This window comes from Pteropus medius, unplaced genomic scaffold (assembly GCF_902729225.1).
Source record: "Pteropus medius unplaced genomic scaffold, Ma_sr-lr_union100, whole genome shotgun sequence".
NCBI lineage: Eukaryota > Metazoa > Chordata > Mammalia > Chiroptera > Pteropodidae > Pteropus > Pteropus medius.
The window spans coordinates 3,501,649-3,519,139 of NW_024344253.1; the positions used below are offsets into that span (position 1 = coordinate 3,501,649).

The following is a 17,491-nucleotide window of genomic DNA, read 5'->3' on the forward strand; positions in this document are numbered from 1 at the left end:
TTTAAAATTTTTTACTTTGAAACTTATACTTTGGAAAAGAAGGAAGAACTGGAAAAGAAGAAAAATAAAACTTTTAGCCTTATACTTTTATTTAAAAGCTTTGCCTTTTCGCTTTTTACTTTAAAAAAGCATAAAAGCATACATACTTACTTTACTTTGCCTTTTACTTTTACTTTTTACTTTTTACCTTTATTTACTTACCTTTTAATTTTTTTTGTACACTTTTACTTTACTTTACTTCTAAGATAAACCAAATATTCAACCTTTTTGAGGGGAGTGACATGCAACTTCATATCTGTAATTTCTATGAATTAAATTAGGATAATCTGGGATTACTAATGTTCGACTCTTACTTAAAGAAAACAGACAATTAATGGAGCTGGATAACACTTTTTGTCGCCTTTTCAAATTTAATTTTATAGTGTTTGATTATTTATTAAATTCGATTTTATGAAATCAGGTAACAAGACAAAATGTAGCCAATTCTAAAAACCAAGAAAGTGAAGAGAAAAAAATATTTAGAAAACTGGAAGAGAATCCAGATGATGACATGAAGTTTATATATACGGACTATAAACCATTAGTATTGATGATGTCAAAGAGAAAAAAAAAAACCCTTAAGAATTTTGACAAAGAAATAGAAACTATAAAATAAAAGCAAACATAAATTCTGCACATGGAAAATACAATAATTGACATTAAAAACTCAATGGATAAGTCTAACATTATACATAAATAAGGATAGAATTAATGAACTAGAAGCAAAATTGGAATAAAAACCATCAACATGAAATACAGAGAGATAAAAGTAGAGAAAATAAAGAAGAGATACGGGAGATACAGTGAGGAAGTCTAACTACTTGTCATTGAAGTCCTCAAAGGAAAACAGAAAGTGACTGGGACAGAAAGAAGGAATCCCAAAGTTGCTGAGAAGGTCTCTAGCTTTAACGGTATCTTCTGCAGCAATCAATGCTAAAGGAAAATAAAATGACAGAATTCTCCATCATAACCCAAGAATTTTATAACTAATTTATTGACATATACATAAATTCAGAAGCAAACTATGGAAGTTATTCTCCTTCATAAACTATTAACTAAAAGAAATGAGTACTGAAGTACATTATAATTACATTAATGTTTTACTTTTTAGTGATAAAAATGCTTTTAATGTATTTTATATTTTTTGCTTTAGTGTTTGTAAATAAGATGCTTATTAGCCTACAAACATCCAAAGCAGAAAATATCCTACAATTGCTTTAGGTAAGCTTTTAAATATAACGAGTTTCAAGGAACAAGACATACCAAATAGTTGATATGCTCCTCAAATATTCCTATCAAACTAAAGACGACAAACAGGTAGCTAAACTCGGGTATTTTTGTCCAGTGACTTTGCACTGAGTAATCAATTAGGAATGAAGTCAGTCTCTGGAGGAATGTTTAGTCGTAAAATATATTCAAATTTTACAAAGATTCTCTCACAAAATCTACTGACAAAAGTTTTGCAATTCCCAAGCATTATAGACAGATGTCTCGTGTGGAAGCCAATTAACCTAAGGCTCACTTAGATTCTACTTCATATCACATAAGATAAGATTGATTGGACTGCTGCTAGCAGGTTGGGCTTTTGAAGTTGAGGGAAATTTGATCATAAAATGCTGAACTCATTTAACAATGAATGTCTCCAGCATACTGCTTGATGCCAAAGTTACCTGAAAGAATTTGTTTACTTCTAAAAGGTGGGTCCATTAATACCCACTCACCAGTTAAATGAGGTCAATATTGGTAAAATTTTTCTAATATTGTCTTAGTAATATTCATTCCCAAACTAACTGAAAAGAAGGAAATTTGATTTCATACACAGTGTTTCTAGATAATTATGCTTTATTTTAACAGGCTTGATGAATTATGCTCAAGAAAATAACACACAAATAAAATTTCTTCACAATTCCAACACATTGTAAAAGGCCACAGAATTCCACACTACTGGGTCTACCTGACGACCATAACAACGGGTCCTTTTATATCATGTAGTAATGCCATTGTTGTATAGAGAATGAAATTTAATGTTGAAATAATTATAGAGGCAACTCCATAATAACTGTGATTTAGAAAATTATTCTTTTTGGGAAGTTGAAATATTTCTTGAAGGCTTGTCAGAGATCAAAGGGGAAAGAAAGTAGAATTCTGAACAGAGAAAAAAATAAGTATAAAACCTAGCCAGAGAGCATAGTTCATGTCAGGACCAGCAGAGAAAATGTCAACTAGAACTCAAAACAAGTTCATAAGTCAGAACAAACATCATGCTAAGAAAAGCAAGCATCCCATTTCAGATTCTTTTCACACATAAGCAAGAAACTATTAGATGAACAAGGATACTGGGCAATCTGTCTCCCTTATGAACAGAGAATTGACTGATAGTCTTGGCCTTTGGACTATGCCAATGTGGGTCAATAGGTCGTTCTGCTCCCATCGATCAAGGAACCATAATCTAAACATTGGCAGGACAATGTTTTCAATGTTAGTTCTGTGATTTTAGGTGTAGCAGAATCTTTCCTAATGGAAAGTCTTTTAATTGACAGAAGTAATCTAGTCAACTTAAAAAATAGACAAAGCATGCATGCAATCAGAAACACTATTTGTTGGATTTCACTAAATAAACTAACTCACTGCAGCGAGTACTTACTGTATATTCCCTGAACAAAGGCTGGGAGAATAAAGAATCTACTCATATTTCAGGTAATCACAACATAAGGACATTAGAGAACAGCAAATTCTACCTCTCACCTATGGAAGGAATCTCTCTTACAGCTTTCATGGTTAATGGGCATCCACGTTCAACTCAAGCACTATCAGGGAAGATAACTGGCAAATTATTAAGATTGCCAATTCTACATTTTTTTCTTTTTTGTTTTTTAATTTGGATAAGTAATACATTCATGGGAATAAAATTTTTTAATTATAAAGGTACCTGTAAAAAGCCCCCCTCCAACCTATCTGCCCAGCTCTACAAGCACATGACCAGCATCTCGGTACCTTGCCCTGCAACAAAGAATTATCGTTATAAATTTCCTATCTATTCTTCCAAGGACTTTGTGCATATAAAAGTGAATGCATTCTTACAATCCTGTATTCAATTTCTAGCACGTCTGTAGCTTTTCTCCACTTCCACATTTTTGCACTGTTCACACTTATGTGCAATTTTATTACTTATCTGCACACAGATGTAGAAAGCTAGATATAAAATAAATGTTAAAGCTTGATTTTTATAAACATTTTTTAAAAGTAAATGCAAATATATTTTTTCAGTTCCACTTTTAAAGAGTTCCACCTATCAGGAAATACTTATTTTCTATGATTTTAATTGATTTCCTTTTATTGAAAAAGTTATAGCAATCATATTTAAAGACATTAAATTAAATGGATTAAATCTGAACATATATGAGTGTTTGCACACTATACTAAATGCTTTATAGATATTATGTCACATCATCCTTACGAAAATCCTGTAATGTTGGCGGTATTATCATTTTATAAAATTAATAAACCCTTGACATAGAAAAATCAGCAACTGCAATACAGGTTAGCAAAACAATCCTCTGATCTCTCTTCTTCTCCATCTCCCCTAATGCGGAAATCTATACTCATGTCTTCTTATTCCTAAATCTTGCCATGATCACCTCTAAGGGGACCACCGATCCAATATCCAAACTCATAGTTCCTTAACCTCCAGCAGACATAGCATAGACTCTGGAGCCAAGCAAATCTGGATTCAAAGTCAAGTTTCATCACTCACTAGCTATGTGAACCTGGATTCTCTTTTTGCCTCTCTGAAAGTAAGAAACTGGGAGTGGGATGAGGTGAGTGTAAAAGAGCAAAAAATGGAAGAAACATTATAGATTTTTCAACCAAAAACATGATTTTCAACCATAAGAGGGCCCTCAACTTTTTTCAATTTGTCCTTTTTTTAATATTCATGGTAAATAATCCAAACCATTGTCATTTTCTTTCTGTTCCTTACTTCATGTCTATCACCTTCATTATCAGTGTATTAACAACAAATAAAATCACATAGCCAAGTTTGACATAACAAGAAATATATATTTGGTCTGACACAGAGCTCCTAAATCCATTAAAATTTCCTGGGTGATAAAATGGTAATAGTTATTCTTTTAGAGTAGGTCTGTTAATGACAAATTCTTTTAGTTTTCCTTCATCTAAGAATAACTCGATTTCCCCTTTGTTTCTTTTGTTCTGATGAGAAAACTCCTAGTGGGCTCTTGAAGAGTTTCAGGACAGGGGCTGGTCACCAGAAAGACCAAGTCATGATTAGAAGCTTGGAAATTTCAGCCCCAAACCCTGTCCTCAGGGAAGGGGAGATCTGGAGATTGAGTTGATAACTGATAACTTATCATTCATGAAAACTCCTAAACTGCAGGGTTTAGAGAGCTTCTAGGTTGGTGAAAACCCAAATGCTGACAGGGTAATGCACCCTAACTTCATGAGGACAGACATACTTGTGAACGGGACCCTTCTAGGCCTCACCCTATGTGCGTCTTGGTCTAGCTATTGATTTGTACAGAGTAAACTGGTTAATGTAAGTAAATTTTTCCCTGGGTTTTATGAACCATTTCAGCAACTTATCAAATCTGGGGGAGGGTTGTGGGAAAAACCAACTTTGTAGCCAAGTTAGACAGAAATGTGGATACCCTGAGGTCCCATTATCTGTGACTGCTGTCTGAAGTGAGGGCAGTCTTGTGGGACTGAGTCCTAAAGCTTGTGGAGTCTGACACTAATTCTAACTAGTTAATGTCAGAATTAAATTAAATTTAAATTTAATTAATTTAGATTAAATTATAGGGCACTCAGTTGGTGTCTGAAAAGTTGAAAAATTCCTTGGTATGAGGGGAAAAAAACCCACACATTTGGTGTGAGAAGTGTTCTTTGCATAGAGAAAATTTTCATTTAGCAAATTAAAAGCAAAATGATAGAAAAAGAATGCGGCAAAAACTATAACCAAAAAAGAGGGGTGCTTATATGAATACAAGACAAAATAGACTTCAGAAGAAAGAAAGTTACCACAAAGAAGGTTACTATATAATGATAAAAGGGTCAATTCACCAAAAAGACATAGCAATACTAAAGTGTATACACCAAACAACAGAGTTGAAAAATATGTGGGGGGAAAAACCTGATAGAACCAAAAGGAGAAATCCACAATTTTAGTTGTTATTTGGAACATCATTCTCCCAATAATTGATAGAACTAGAAAAAAAAATCAACAAGGATATAGAACTCAACAATATTATTAACAATAGAATCTAATAAATTTTATAAAACATTCCATCCTATAACGGCAGAATACACATTCTGTTCAAAGGACCACAAAACATATACCAAAAAAATAGACCATATCCTGAATGATAAAAGAAACTCCAACAAATTTAAGAAAATTGAATCATGCAAAGTGTATTCTCCAACCACAAATAAAAGAATTAGAAATTAGTAAGAGAAACATAACAAGAAAATACTGAAACCTGGAAACTAAACAATACAATAATCCAAAGGTGAAAGAGAAAGTCTCAAAGTAAATTTTAAAAATACATTATACTGAATGAAAAGAAAAATAAAACATATCAAAATTTGTGAGATACAGCTAAAGCAATGCTGAGTGGGCATTTTAAAGTATGAAATGAATACATTAGAAAATAAAAAATAGTTTCATATCAATATTTAAGCTCCCACTTCAAGAACCTAGAAAAAGAAGAGCAAACTGAACCCAAAGCAAGAAGGAAGTAAATAATAGAAATAAGAGCAGAAATCATTGAAATTAAAAACAGAAAACAACAGCAATACTGACAAAGCAAAAAGAAAAAAGACACAAATTACAATATCAGAAATGAAGCAGAGACTATCACTGCATGCATATCCAATGAGTAAACAGGCAAAAGACATGAAGAGATTTTACCAAAGGCATTATACAGATGGCAAATAAACACATGGAAAGGTGTTTGATAACATTAGCCATTAGAGAAATACAAATTAAAACCACAATGACACGTGACTACGCATTTATCAGAATGACTAAAATAAAAAACTACGACAACCCCAAAGGCTGGCAAGGACACAGAGAAACTGAATCACTCACACTTTGCTACTGGGAATGTAAAATGATATAACTAGTTAGAAAACATTTTACCAGTTTCTTCAAAAATTAAATGCAATTATCATATCATCAGAGAGCAATAGCACTGGTAGAGGGTTATCCAAGAGAAATGAAGACTTCTGTACACATAAAACTTGTGCATGAATGTTTATAGCAGTTTTACTCATAATAACTAAAAATTGGAAATAACACATGGCACTTTGTCTACTGGAATTATACACTTGGAGCATTTTAGTTATTGGCTTCCATGTTCTTCCAACTAAAAAATGATATGTTTGAGGTCAAAGGTCTTATCTACTTGTGAGATGCAGTATAGAGTGTTAAAGGATAATTCTGAAGCCAGACTTGGAAGGTCGTCAGATCCTACATGGTAGCTGACTGGACTGGGAAAAGTTATTTGATTTCTCTGTGTCTTTATTTCTTCATCTGTAATTATGGTAATAATAAGACATCTACCTGCAAAGCAGATTGAATAGGTCCTGACACATAGTAAGCTCATACCATGAACACCTGGCTTCTGCTACCTAGCCCAGAGCCTGGCAAAGAGTAAGTGCTTTAATAAATGATCATTGAGTGAATAAATAAGTGTAGGAGTTAATGCATCATTAAGATTCTGAAATATTTTCCCTATAGCTGTTTAAATTGTTCACTTTTTTCTATCCTTATCACTATAAATCTAACCAAGGCCTTTATTACGTCTTGTCACATGAGTATAATAAACTCTGACATAATAAATGAGATAATGTTTAACATATTTAGCCTGACACAAAATACTCAATAATTATAGTCATGATTAGATTACTACTGTCTTGTGAACTCCTTCACAATTCTAAAACAAGGAACTATTCTCCATTTGTTCTCTTAATAAAGCAAAAAGTATAAATCTCTGAACATAACATTTAAAGCCTTATAATCTGATTTTTACCTATTTCTATGTACAAAGCAAGTGTTCAATAAATGATAGCTATAATTACATTTACTATCTTTCTCACTAGATTCTTTTCTACTCCTGTATTCAAATTCCACCAAGTTACTCACTATTTCCTAAAGAAGCCATGGTTCTATCTGAAATGTTCTTCCTGACTTACTTATCTGACAAATATTTTCTCTTTAATAAAGCTTTCATGCTATCATTTATCTCTACCCAAACCCCACCCATCCATCTAAACCATTCTTCAAGCATTCATTTATCATTTGTCTTTTTATCCTCAGGGGCCAGCACACTGCCTGGCTTATAATAATACTCATTAAAGTCTTGTTAAATTGAATTGAAGAAGAGAGACGGAAGTGCTAAAGCCACTAGTATTCAAAACTCCTGAAACCTGCACTTGTTTCTTTGGAATGTAATCATCATAAATGAGTTCTACATGCAATATTTGGTAAAGTGCTTGAGTTTTTAAGAAGTAGGACACTTACTTTGAAGATATTATAAAAATTGCCACGTGAATCTTCTAATAAACCCTGAGTGTGTATCTCTGAGTGTATTAAGCTGAGTGTGAAAGGAGGCACCACCATTCCGACCCCTTCCTTCTCTTCCTCGTTCTCTGCTCCCCAGAGAGCACTCTTACCAACCACCTCCTATTGTAAAAGCTCCCAAACACACACATCTGGGTCCACATTCCATCTCCTTTCCACCTCTTTTAGCAACCTTCATTCTGCTTCCTATCAAAAATTCTGATCTAGGATCTTATTCACAGTCAATTTAAATACTCACGCCTTGATGACTAACACAACTTACAGTTTTTCTTCTACATATATCCCTGTCACATCATTTGAGCACTTGAGTATTTTGAAGTAATTCCTGGTTTGACTTCATCAATCCCAGCCAAGAATTTTACCTCATCCTTCGAATTACTGCTACCAGATAGACAGTGCCAATGATGAGGCTAATAAGCTCTACAGAACACTGAGCTCAGTTTTGTATAAACCTGACTTTGTTTTCAAAAATGAAAAACATCTACTTAAAAAGGAAGAAATTTATATGCATTATATAATTGAATCAAATAACTCTTAGAGCAAAAATACCATTATCGACATATATGAATCTACTACACACTTTTCTTTACTTAATTTTCTTTGTTGTAAAATTTTCTGACAAGATTTTGGCAGGCATTTCTAAATAGATTCTTCTGTCAGAATTTTTTTCGTATCTTCAGTGAGTTACTTCCTTTCTCATTAATAATTCACTCCCTGACCAATATTGATTTATACAGCATTATGGTGCTCTTTCCCTGGCTGGTTTTAACCCTTAATCGCTGTTTCACATTGACTCCCCTATTTTACTAATTCTTCATCTCTCCACCACTCAATGAATAGAAATATAATCAGATTTTAAAATCTATGCCTTTGTTTTCATTTTACTTATGTGTTTGATATCAAGTGTGATCATATGACACATTTTTTCATTGCGACCCAAGCAAATTCCATGGGCTTCCCCACCTCTTAACATAGAAACTCCCACCCAGCCAAAGCTGCCGACCCACAGGTAACCAGGGCCTTCCAGGTGATCTATGGAGCAATAAGGATAAAGCCTCTCTCCTGCTTGTGTTAAACTCTAACGGTGGGAAGCAGAAGTGTTCCTCAAACTTCACTGTTAATACTTTCAGGAAAATGGACTTTTCTATTTTTAGTTATTCTCTTTCCCTGTAAAAAGATTAACACTACACTTTCATGTTCAAAATCACTTTTCCTCTTCAATGTCTAAGGCTTTATGGCTCAGCCAAGCATGGAGTCTGGCACTTTTTTCTTTTAGGATGAGGTTTTCACCCAGACATGCTCGGCCTGTACAAACAGTTCTGAAGTGCCCCAGCATCACATAAGACATATCCAGCATGCCTGAGCCTTGGAAGAAGTAAAGCCCAGGTTCAAGTTGATCACCTACTACCTATTAGGACTGAGTGAAAGAATGGCAAAAATTGGTTGTATTAAGCCCTCTCATAGATTCAAAAGAGAACATCTCAAAATGGTAATACCTTAGCCCAAAGAAACATATAAGAGTGAAACTTCTAACAAGGGTGTAGTAGGTGAAATATTTTAAGAGATTTAATATCAAATCGCACTCTAAACAGAGTCACTCACAGAGTCAGCCTCAAAAAATCAAGGTCTTTCTCACACAGAATTGCTTTGATGAACATCCTGGACCTATCAGACAGCCTGGAGCCCTGGGTCCTACGTAGCCCAGCCATGAGCTTTTCTGTGTCTAGGACACTCAAAAATCTGCTCTCAAGATCTGGCCAGCGGCCACCCACAGAAACAACCTTCATATAGGATTATTGTGGTAATTTTAGGATCCAAAAACAACCTGACATTTAAGTTTTGCCACTAATTACTCTAACAATCAACCCACTGTTTTTCAGTACCACCCCAAATTTCTTTCATTTCCATCCAAGTTTTCTTTTTGAAATAAAAGTCATTTCCTATCTAACTGCTTTTGCTTTCTATCTGTGCAGATTTGCGAAAATCTTTCCTCTAGATTCATTTTATTCTTAAAGCTATCTAAAGTTGTTCTCCATTCTACATTTAGAAGGCTTCTTTTCGAAGTGTACAGGCATTGTTCAATGAGCATTTGCTTAGTGTGGTGAAGGGAGAAACTGAGGGGCTTTGACAATTATATAGCATTATACTGGGCTTCTTCCACAGATGTGAAAACCTCACAACTTTCCTTGAGGATGAAAAGTATTGCCTTCACTTTACAAATGGAGAAACAGAACACTAAGAGGCAAAGTAATATGCTCAAGGTCATACAGATCTTAGGGCACAGAAACTGGGTTTGAGCCCAGATCTGACAAACTCCCGGTCCCATTCCCTTTCCATTTACCAAAAGCCTTGCATGAGTCAGAAAGAGAATTCCATAGATTGTTCTCTCCACGCCAGGGCCCACTTCCCAACGTACCTCTTAATAGATGTTCCTGTATTTCACCAGGTTAAGTATTTCTGCCTTATGTTTGTCCCAAATAGATGTCTCCATTATTTTGCCTCGATTGTCTATTTTCTGTATCTTAGAGGTACAGAGTTCTAGAATTAATGCATATTTTCTTACAAAGTCTTAGCCTAAGCGTATTCTGTCTCTCCTGTTAACTACTCATTTGGATGAAATTGCTTGGGAATATTTAGCCAAATTACAGCTATTACTGAGGTATGAATTTAGGCTGAAAGATTTAATGCGATCTCAAAAGATCTTGCATCTGAATGGTGCAGTTAATTGTTAACTTCTTCAGTGAGTTGGAAAAATTCTTTGATATAAGATGATTTGGGCACAACTGATTGGGAAAAGTGAGCCTTAAACTCTATAACAGTTGGATAAGCTGTAATGAAGTGGAAAATTAATGTTAATATAAATTGGTAAACACCAATCGAACACATTAGGTAAAAGTTACACACAGGCAAATATTTGTATAAGACATGCCTGGAATTCTGGGTATTTAACATTCCCTGTAAATTCTCCCTGAATTTTGATTTGTGTGGGCAGCTTTGCTAAAGAATTCCACACATACTCAACAAATGAGGTCAGCTTAGTTAAATATCTGTGAAAAGAAATAAAATGTGTACATAAGAAAACAAATCGTTGAGTCAATACCACCTCGAGAGAACACAGCAGCTATATACAAATGCAACTAGGCAATTTCAAAATCCTAATTTACAACATATTATCTTGTTACAATAGCCTACGACAGAATCCTGCATATAAAGGACAAAGTGGCTAAGGTCTTGGTTTATGCAAAATTCATGTCATCTGCTTTAGGTTGATTGTTATTTAAACAATTGAGCTCTGTGGGCAAATAAAATGATTTTTATTTAATTTTTAAAATATTTTTCTCTTTTCTTTATGGTGAGAATAGATCGCTAGTATACCAGCACGCCTGTTCTCAGTAAAAATGTTCTCTAATTTTCTCAAATTTCCTCTTGGAAAATGTTCTACCTTTAGCAGCATCTTTCACTAGCTTCTTATATTATCTTGTATTATTATTTTTTAAATAATTTTGTATTTTTCAATTACACTTGACATACAATATTATATCAATGATTAGATATATATATAACTAATGAACTGATCATCCCAATACATCTGCACTCACCTGACACTATACATAATTATTACAATATTATTGACTATATTCCCTATGCTATACTTTACATCCCCACAACGGTTTTGTAACTACCATTCCCTGAACCCTCCTCTCATCTGGCAACCATCACATGTTCTCTGTATCTATAAATTTGTTTCTGTTTTGTTTGTTAATTTATTTTGATTCCACAAATAAGCGAAATCAGATGGTATTTGTCTTTCTCTGTCTGACTTATTTCACTCAGCACATACCCTCTTGTCCATCCATTTGCTGCAAATGGCAAGATTTTATCCTTTTTGATGGCTGAATAATGTTCTTTTGTATATATGTACCATTTCATCTTTATCCCGTCATCTATCGCTTCCATATCTCAGCTATTATAAATAATGTTGCAATAAACATATAGATGCTCATGTCACAAGTATTGTTTTGGCTTTCTTTCAGATAACCCAGAAGTGGAATTACTGTGCCTTTGTCTCTTGTTATAGCCTTTGTTTTAAAGTATATTTTGTCTGATATAAGTATTTTTGTCCCAGCTTTTTTTTTATTTTCATTTTCATGAAATATCTTTTTCCAACACTTACTTTGTGTGTCTTTCTATCTGAAGTGAGTCTCTTTTAGGCAGTATATATCTAAGAGTCTTGTTTTCTTATCTATTCAGCCACCTATCTTTTGATTGGAGCATTTAGTTCATTTATATTTAAAGTCATTGTTGATAGATATGTAATTATTGCCATTTTATTTTTCATATTTTTGATTTTTTATTTCTTCTTCTTACAGAAGTCTCTTTCACATTTCTTATAATACTGATTTAGTATTGATGACCTCCTTTAGCTTTTTTATCTTGTCTGTAAAATTTCACATCTGTCCTTTGGTTCTAAATGATAGCTTTGCTGTGTAGAGTAATCTTGGTTGTAGGTCCTTGCTTTTCATCACTTTGAATATTTTGTGCCAACCTCTTCTGGCCTGCAAAGTTTCTGTTGAGAAATCAGCTGCCAGTCCTATGGGCACTTCCTGTAGATAACTAACTGCTTTTCTCTTGCTGCTTTTAAAATTCTCTTTGTCTTTAAATTTTGGCATTTTAATTATGATGTGTCTTGGTGTGGGCCTCTTTGAGCTAGACTTCTTTGGGACCCTCTGCGCTTCCTGAGTATTCTCAGGCAAATTACTTTATTATACTCTAAATGTTGTTTTGTGACCTTTTTTTACCACCATGGATACTTCTCCATGTGAATAAATTTATGTTTACATTATCATTTTTAAAAGTAGTCTATTGCTTTAACTTTTTTAAACTAATTCTCATTAGTATATGAGATTTTTAGGTAGTTTTCATTTATTTTTATATTAAATAATGCAGCAATGAGGATCTTAAATACATACTTTTGTGTATAATTATCTCCTTAGATAATCGCTAAAAGTAGAAATCTAGGGTCAAAAAGTGAACATATTTTACACTTTGAAACAATGGTTGCAAGACAGCTTTTCATACATTTTTACCATTGTACATTCTCTCCTACAGTGGATGAGATGGCCCATTTTCTCAGTCTTGCTGAGCAGTGATTATTACCAACTTTTAAAATATTTTCCATTGATAAAATGGCAAGCATTCTTTTAATTTTCATTTTTTTCATCATTGGTCAGTTTAAATTTTATTTCATATATTTATTGGCTATTTGTATTTTCTTTTGTTTTTCTCCTGGAGTATTCACTAGTTCCTTATTGATTTTATAATCCTCTTTTGTAACATCTCTTAATAATAAAGCTGTGTACTTTTTGACTTTCAATGTTGCATGAAGATATTTTCATGTAATCAATCTAGATTATAGAAATCTTGCTTAAATTTTCTTTCACTATCATTATTTCTTTTACATTTAAATTAAAATTTATTTGGAATTTAATTTGACATTAAATAACCAGACTTTTTATTTTGTTCTGGTTTTCCCCAAACCAAGTAGAATAAGTATTTTCCTTTCATGACTCCATGTCTTTCCCACATGTCATTCACCAACACTTTAGGATTATTAATTCTGCATCCTAATTCAATTTTTTCTCTACTCTTAAATTGACTTTATTCTCTACTCCTAAATTGCTTGTCAATTATGGCTAACTGAATTTGAAAGTACTACTAACACAAATATTCCCACAGTGATATTTCAGGACATTCATAGTTCTGAAAAATCATTTCAAAACCACACAAGTCCCTCTAAAGTATCAGCTTTCCTGCCGCCCTACTGGCAGGAAATGGGCGAAGTGTCTCTGCTCATTTAAGAAGTGAGTTAAGCAAAAGGTAACATTTCTCACAGTCTGAGAGTTTATCAAAGTCTCCTGCTCACAGAAAAGGACTGAATTTTCTCCATGTCGCTGTCACTTTACTTGTTCCACACATGTGACAGGTCAGTATGTATCATTTTCTTCACAAAGACTTTTAAAGTTTCTTCTGATCACAGACCTGACATTAGAAAGACAGAGAAACCTGAAGCCAATGGTAAAGGAAAGAAATCTATGTATCTCAGTTGGTCTCACTGTATTATCAAAAATTGGTCTCCCTTGCACAGCATGGGGAGTGCAGTTAGCATTAATATATTGGCTAGGTGGTAACAAGAGGAGAGAGAGCAATTGGAGGATCGTTTTATAAACTATATAAATGTCTAACCAATGTACTGCATACTTGAAACTAATTAAAATAAGTAAATAATTTTTTTTTTCAAATTGATCTCCCTCTTTCGTTCAGGTTTATCTATAAAGGTTTCCTTAGTGATAGCCTTCAGTATGCAGTCTCTGTATGTCTTTGGTGGAACTGAGGTGAGAAAAGGTATATTTCTATTCTTTCAGCATAACGTGTGAGACTCTTTCCATTATTTTTTCATAAAATAGATTCCATGAATCAAGCAGCATAAACTTAACGTGTTTGCTATTTCAAAACACAACGGCTCCATTTTCTCCATCATCAAAAAAAACAAAAATCTCGGTGTCTCACATCAATGAATTTGTTTTCTTTTAAACCAGCTACTTCAGGCCTAAGGTTAAAAATTACTCTGCAACTGTTAATCACAATTTTATTTCGTCGCTTCCAAGCAGGTCACAACCCGCCCCTCCACAAATACCATCCTCGACGCCTTCCCCGCCAATTCCTCCAGGGAAACAGGCAACATTCTTGCAGCTATTAGGCTTTTGTTGTATTTTGTTTTTCCTAGTCACTAGAATAAGGATGAAGTCATCTGGTTAAACAGGTTTATTTCTTCCCAGTCAAGAAAAACCAGGCCAGCCCCTTCCATAGAACAGCCACTGTGAGCTGTGATCATTTAGAGATCACTTACTGAGTTATATGACCTAGGAAGCTGAGCCAGAAGGCACTAGAAATGTTGCCACATTCTACTCATCTGTTCGATGATGTAAGGAAGTACAAAGTACATTGAACTCACCATTCAATGGATTTCACCATTCAAATTAAGGTCTACCAAGGATAGGAAATTAGCATAAAATAAGATATTTCATGATTATTTTTGAAAATGTAAGCTATCAGCAGTCCTTCTGTGTATCTAAACTGTTTTTCTCTCTTTGGTCTCTGCCTAAACAGTATCAGTCCAGATCATACCAAAAGATGGGCAACAAAGAAGACAGTTGAGAAGTGCATACCTTTTGAAGAGCTATAATGTAGCCATGTGGAATACACTCTGTCTCAGACAGAAAGCCTGCAAGCTTTGGCATGTCTCCCTGTGCAGGTCTGCCAGCCTCCACACATTGTTTTGAAAGCATTTCCTCCAACTGCCGCTGAATTGGCAAGATGGACCTCCTGTGGATCACTTTTTCCATTCCCTCAGTCCTGCTGAAGCATGGTGCTCTGTTATCTGTCAATCTGTTGTTCTAGACCAGAGCCTTCCTTTGGCCTGCTGAGAAACCTGGGAGTTTGAGGAAGAGGGAGCCCTGTTATTGGTGTTAGCATAAAACCAGGCATCTGAACCTTCCCCACCTCTCCAGCCTTATTCTACTGGCTTTAGAGCAGCAGTAGGAAGGGAAAGAGAAGAGGATATGTGATAATTTGGTCTGTTTAAACCAGATTCTTTTATTCAATGTACACCGGTCTCCTCACATATCCTATGCACATGTAACGTATAGCCAGAATCACTTCTGTCCTCATGAAGCCCAGGGATCATTTCTGTAGTAACATCTCATGAGATGTCCTTTTGATCCATTCCAATGGAGGAATGCTATTTTAATTACCTTCCAAATAAAAAGTGCAATCAACAGCTGTTTTTTGAGCACCAGCTCTTTAACCAGCACTATCTAGGTATAAGACATAACCCCTGTCCTCAAGCTTAAAGTTCTATTAGGGAGACAAGACCATACCCAGAGCCATGAGAGAAAAACAAGTAGTGATAAATTAGGTAGTATGGTATAGGTCTTAGTAATATGGGTGATAGGAATTTCAAGAAGAAAAGTTGTGAGTGAGATGGACGCGTTGGGGAATATTTTATAAAGGAGGTTGAACTCAAAAGATTAATTGATAGTGTTTTGCTTTATAGAGAAAGTCAGGAAGTAGGAAAATTGAATAAATCATAATAAAGACTTTGATGTTTTCAAGGGACAATTGACTAGGAAGTGTCTTTTGCCAAAGAATATATTTATAATGATAATAGTAAGAGTTACCACTTACTGACTACTTACTATGTATCAGGTACATAATAATATCATATATGATGTAATGTATAATGGCATTTAACCTACACAATAAATCCAGGTATTATTATTGGCCTCATTTAAAAGATAAGGAAACTAAACTTTAAATGGATAAGTTGTTTGCTCAACATCACAATAAGTGGCAGTGCTAAGATGCAAACACAGTACTACTGGATTCCAGAACCAAGACCTTGAGCAGCTGCACCCAGACTTCATACTGGATTACTATCAACCACAACAGGACAATGCTTGAACCCTAGTTGGTCACAAAATTCCCAGGCAGAGCCCACGTTTCTCAAAATTCTTAAAACCTTCATCCTTGAATCATAGTAGTTCAGAGAACCATGACGGCAATCTACCAGAGGAGACCACCAGATCATGTGGCTTTCATAATAAACAGACTGCAATGCCTTATTGGTGAAGAATGTGGATGCTAGGGCCTGTAGGGTTACAGTGCTGCTCACTATAGTCTAGAATACCTCCAGAATTTATAACCTAGCCCTACGTAATTGGCAAACAAACAAACAAAAACATCCCTCGTGTTGTATAGGGACAATGCTTACTTAAGTTCCCACAAAGACCTTACAGATGTCATGCCCTGCATTAGAAGAGATGAGAATACTTCAGGCCTACCTACATGTGATTAAACACAATCTAGATCTCTTGAACTGCTCTGCTATGGGGCAGAGTCCCTGAATCACCCACCTAGGCCATCTAGGGTATAAACTGCAGCAATACTCACCATGGATCCAAGTGAGTCTGCTCTTAATGTCCAAGTCATAGTAATTTATTCATTTATGCAATAAATATTTATTGAGTGCCTACTATGTGCTAGTCTCTGTTCTGTCACACAAACGGTATCAGGAAAGGATACTCTCTCCTTTTTGTCCCTATTTGTCCTTCACCATCCTCAACCATTGTGAGGAGTAGGATATAACATTAAAGTTGTGCTATGAAAGGTGATCCGTATTAGCAAGAGAACTGTTGGCTAGTGGGAGCTGCCAACAACCACAGGGCTATTTCTTAGTTTTCCTAGGACCAAATCAACCAAAAATGAATCCCATTGGCCTTAAATATATGTTGACTGGAGCAGGATAAAGCCAGGAATGATGGCAGAGGGATATAAAAGGAAGATAGGGAATTGGAAGAACTGATGAAGGAGGCAATTTCTAGGATCCACCTGTTTTAGTTATACATCGCTACATGAAAAGTAACCCCCGAACCTTTGTGACTTAAAACAACAAGAACCACTTATTACCTCTCAGGGTTTCTGTGGGTATAGAATGCATAGGGCATGATAGAGAAAAGGCTTGTCTCTGCTTACAGTGTCCAAGCCTCAGCTGAGAGACTCAAAGTCCAGGGGCTGGAACACCATCATATGGCTTTTCCAAGTGGCCTGGGCTTCCTCACAACATCATGGCTGTATTCCATAGGTAAGCAAGAGAGAGAGAAGAGACAGAGAGGAGAGGCAGAAGCTGTATCTTTTTTATAACCCAGCCTTAGAAGCCACAAAGCATTGCTTCCACAAATTTGATCAGAACCTAGATCCACAGGATAGGATCTAAGACCCACCTCTTGACAGACC

The 17,491-nt window shown here is 34.9% G+C and overlaps 1 long non-coding RNA gene across 3 annotated transcripts in view; it reads right to left on the bottom strand.

Annotated features, from left to right (window-relative positions):
* Positions 1 to 17,491, bottom strand: part of LOC120607828 (uncharacterized) — a 270,547-nt gene that overhangs the window by 212,423 nt on the left and 40,633 nt on the right. For all 3 annotated transcript variants that reach the window (XR_005654245.1, XR_005654246.1, XR_005654244.1), the window contains exon 2: positions 14,866 to 15,128. This is a non-coding gene — a long non-coding RNA (uncharacterized LOC120607828). The remainder of the gene's footprint in view (positions 1 to 14,865; positions 15,129 to 17,491) is intronic.